We start from the raw sequence: 4991 nt of genomic DNA, 5'->3' as shown, positions 1-4991 counted from the left end.
GCTTATAAAAGAGGACCCCATTTATCAACATAATCTATATTGAAAAATAGAAAAGTCATTCCTTCCTTTTTCAAATTTTTTTCAAATTTTCTTCTATATTATTTTCCTAAAGAAAAAATATTATAGAAGTTTAATAATCTTATTATACTCTGTTGAGTGCTCAATGGATTGATTTCGTCAGTGCAAAACAACGTCAATTACTAGGTTACATTATATCGTTAAGGTTTATACGCCGGTAACTCTTTTGCATACTACAAGTAGGGGCTAATAAAACTTTAAAAACAGTGGCATTGATATATGCTTTGAAGCAAATTTATAAGTTTTCTAGTTTGGTGTTCTAACATATTTTTCAAAAGAAAAAGTAGGGAACTAAAGGCAATAGCACAATTAGTGAAGCTAAGGGCACTACATTGGCTAAAGGCTATTGATGGAGAGGAGAATTTTGGTGTGGAATTATGGTGCGAAACCAAAAGTTGAGTACTTGCTAGGAAACCAATAGTAGAGGAAAATTTTGGTGTGCAATTTTATGCTGTTTTTACATGGGGGCAGTGTGTTAGCAGAAATGCTGTTGAATGGGGAGGGACTATAAAATAAATGTTAGGAGTAAAGCAATGTAGTAGCAGAGAAATTAAGGATGAGGGAGAAATCATGTATGAAGAAAAAATATATTTATGACAACAACATCACATGCATATCAAAATCTTTTTTTTTTTTTTTGCTTTTATGGCCATTAAGACTATCAATACGAAGCATCTGCAATTTTTTTATTATTATTCTTAAAAAATTAAATTGGAAATTATTATTCTTATTTTTTATTTTCTTATAAGTTAAAACAAATACTATTTTTACTTTTTGATTGAATGCAAAAGAATTATATACTGATCAAGCATCTCGTAAAATAGCATTAAGCAAGTGGTAAGGCAACCTTTCTGTAAGTGATTGAATATTTCTTTTTCTTTGGCTTCATTGAATTTCAAAGCATATTCCACCCATATGTAACATTAGTTTAGCATGTATTATAATATTTTAATCCATAAATACCTTAATTAACCAATAATCTTAGATAAAAAAAATCATCTTATATATTTATCGGCACTTGAATTTTAATCTATGTAAATGGGGTTTAAAGGTTGATACATGTCGTATTAGAAAATTTTATAAAAATTAATAAATTAATTAATTATTGAATAGATATATCAACTTTATTAAAATTCTGTATGTGTATAAATAAGAAAATTGATATAAAATAAATGCCATAAAATTATGAAGGTCTTTTATTTTTTCACGTTTTCACATAAAATTTGTTCAAATTAGACAAATAAAATACTATACTAGTATGATCTCTTTTCCTCAAATAAAATTTGGTTGCACAACAATCTTTTGTTTTATTCTTAAGAAAGAAGAAACTTAATTTTTTTCTACACTTCTAGCAACCGAAAAAACAGTTATAGACAGATAATAAATTAATAAAAATACTATATCTGCCACCATTTGATTCAGTTGCCTTAGTATGGAAGTATGGGAATACTTTGTTCATTTCTAAAGAAATTGCAAGGATCAACCTTAGTCTTAATATGCACCAATGTGTTGAAATTTCCCTTGAGATACTTGATTCCGTAAACTCTTCCTTCCATGTAGCTTTGTCTTCTATTGTGGTTGACACCCAAATCAATGTCTCTGTAATTGAGAAATGCCTCCCTTGGGTTTCTGGACGCGAAACGAGTCATGCATCCATGGAGCTTCCTCGTCAAACTTATGTAATGATCCGCTGCTTCAGTGCCAGGTTCATTCCAATTCGTTACGTATTGAATCTTCCATAGGTTTCCAGCTCTGTGGGGGAAAGGTGTTGCTGCCGATCGAATTTCAGCCATCCTCCCACCGTAAGGATTGAATATCAGTTGTGGCACCTGTAGTTCAATTATTCTCTTCCAAAGCCACTCTAAATCAGCCTGTGGAATTGGTTTCTTCACGTAATCTGATTTCCTCTTCAGGAAAACCAATGATGAAGAAGTTCGATCCAACAAAATTTCTGTTTCTTCTCGATGGAAATGTTGGTCCAGAATAGGACAGATTGAACCCAGCTTGTTTCAATGCAATCGGATTGAGCTAAACCCAGTGCAGGAAATCTCTCATTCATGATAGAAAGAAGTCTCTCAGTCTCCGAGGAACAAGGAAATGAATGCAGCCCTTACGGTCTTTTCTCCAGTGTTTCGACTGCTGTTTACAACATCCAGGACAAGTCTGACAAAGAGGTCTTCAGGCAGCTTATCCTCAACATGTTGCCACAGGTCTACAATATCCGTTGCATCTTCTCCCAAAGTTTTCTCAACCCGAAAGACACAGACCTTTTCGGGAACACGAACCAACTTAATTTTGTATCCAAGAACAACACCAAAGCTTGCTGCCCCACCTCCTCTAATGGCCCAGAAGATATCTTGACGCATGGATTTTCTATCATGAAGTCTGCCATTAACATCAATGAAATATGCATCGACGATGTTATCGACAGAAAGACCATATTTTCTCATCATATTACCATAGCCACCTCCACCAAGGTGATCACCGACGCCAACTGTGGGACAAACACCAGCTGGGAAATCATGTGTTTTGCTCTTCTGGGAGACTCTGTAGTAAACTTAACCAAGAGTTGCTCCTGTCTGAACCCAGGCAGTCTCGCTTGCTACATCTACATCAATGGATCGAAGATTGAACATGTCAAGGACAAAGAAAGGAACAGTAGCAACATATGATAAGCCTTCATAGTCGTGGCCACCACTTCGAATCTTCATTTGAATGTTATCCTTTTTGGCACAAACAGTGACAGCTTGGATATGGGACTCATGCATAGCAGTGAGAATAAGGAATGGTTTCGGGGTGAAGGTCTCACTGAATCGAAGATTTCGAATGTAAGATTGTAGAACGGAGGAATAGGAGGGATTTTGAGGAGTGAAGATTGCTGCGGAGATTGGGTGAGATGGATGAGAATTGTGTAGTAGACATTGAAGAAAGCTTTTCTGGGCAGAATCTGAAGTTCACTGTAATGAAATGGAAAGAAGGAGAACAGAAAGCAGTGAAACAACAGCAGCAGGCCTTAAACTTCCCATGATTTTTTGAATGATGTCCAAAGTGAGAAGATGTAGAAGGAATTTATAGGAAAATTGCTGGTTCAAGCTGGAATGCGTTGTACCAAAAAAGAAAGGTTCGAATATGTAGCAGCTATGTCATGCACACGTTCATCTCAGTCACTTCTGCACTCTCCCAAGGGTTAGAAGCTCAATTAGATCTTGTAAATGAGAATTCAATTTCAACTTTTGTAAGAAGAATATCATATATCTTCTAGTGAGTGAAATATTCAAGAATTAATTAAAACAAAAAAAATTACTTGAAAATGCTTAAAAAATTCAGACTCATAAAAACCATGGACTGTGTTCTTTCCCCCCTAAAATTAACAAAACGTTAATGAATATTTTCAATCAATTAATTGAGTTATCTATTTAATGAAAGTAACTCACCTAGCTATTTTATCTTTTTCTACAACTCGAATTCAATCATTAAAAACCTTCATGTAAAGTATATGTTCCTATTAAAGTGACGTCAAAGAAATTTTATATCAGTTACATTTCATATCGAATAGTTATAGAATACAATGAAATCTTATTTGTTTGTATCTTTTACTAACGAAATCAAATCATTAAAAACTTCTTATTGAGAGGCGAAAGGCGAAGTTATTAATCTTATACAAGATGTTTTGCAAGCAAATAATGTATAAGGGATTTGATTTCTTAAAGAATTAAAGAGGATTGTTATTAGAGTTCTTTTTTCAAATAGGCCTTATGCATATGGTGTTTTTGACAATAAGTCTCTTTATAATTTAAACTGTTTTTAACCAAGAAAATTAAAATTTGGATAAAATTACCCTTAATAAAACTGACTCATTTATTTGGCTCAGTGTCTCAACCTGAAACCTACTAACGGGTCAAGTATATTTAGGTCTGTGTCTCAAACCAACTCATATTCTTTGAGTTTTCTTCGCTATATTATTCATCTCTGGAGTATTCTTTACTAGAAATAAAAACGTTTAAGCATTTTAAGCATTTTAGAGTAATTTTTTATACACGAAAATTTTTTTTGAGCATTTTAAGTATTTTTAAGTATTTTGAAGTGATTTTTTATATATGAAGAAAAACTTTTGAACATTTTGAACATTCTTTGTTAAGTAGGCATATTCGTTAATTATGTTGTTCAATGGAATGTGGTGTATCGTCTGAAGTTGTTGATCTTATTAAATGGAATTCAATAGTTTTTGTGATTTTAGGTATTACGTAACTAGTTTTTAGGCATTGCGTAATTGACTTTGGATATTGCGTGACTAACTTTGGGCATTGCTTGACTAGTTTTTATGTATTGTGTGATTGGTTGATATGGTATTGCGTGACTAGTTGATAGACATTGCGTGACTTGTTAGTAAGGGATTGCATGACTTGTTAGTAAGATATTGTGTGACTTAGGCATTACTTAAAAATCAGTCACTCAATGTCTAAAAACCAGTCACGTAATGCCTAAAACCAATCATGTAATGCCTAAAAGCTAGTCACACAGTGATTAAGTCACGCAATATCTAAAAACCAGTCTTACAATAGTTAAAAACTAGTATAATCAATTTCAACTCCTCAACTTTGGGATTCTATGAATAAACCAATAAACTCAAGAACCTAAAATATATAATTTTTTTTTTGCTAAGCCATGAAATTGTGCATTTCATAAAAGATAGGTTACAAAACTCCATAACCCTCCAAAGCAAGACAAAATATATCCCTATCGATAGGGCCTTGCTCGCTTCCCTTATACAAAAATAAAATATACCCCTTTTACAAAATATTTCCTAAACAATTTTAACTCAAAATACCATAAAAAAAATCAAAATTCCCAACAAGCATGCTTAACAATCATCCCAATCCCAAACACAACAAAACCGTGAACCACCATAAAAC

The 4991-nt window shown here is 33.1% G+C and overlaps 1 pseudogene; it reads right to left on the bottom strand.

Moving 5' to 3' along the window:
- LOC108662387 lies at positions 1481 to 3104 on the bottom strand (annotated as a pseudogene).

Source organism: Theobroma cacao, chromosome 6 (genome assembly GCF_000208745.1).
Source record: "Theobroma cacao cultivar B97-61/B2 chromosome 6, Criollo_cocoa_genome_V2, whole genome shotgun sequence".
Lineage (NCBI taxonomy): Eukaryota > Viridiplantae > Streptophyta > Magnoliopsida > Malvales > Malvaceae > Theobroma > Theobroma cacao.
The sequence above is the reverse complement of the archived record's forward strand: the minus strand, read 5'-3'. Positions and strand labels throughout refer to the sequence as shown.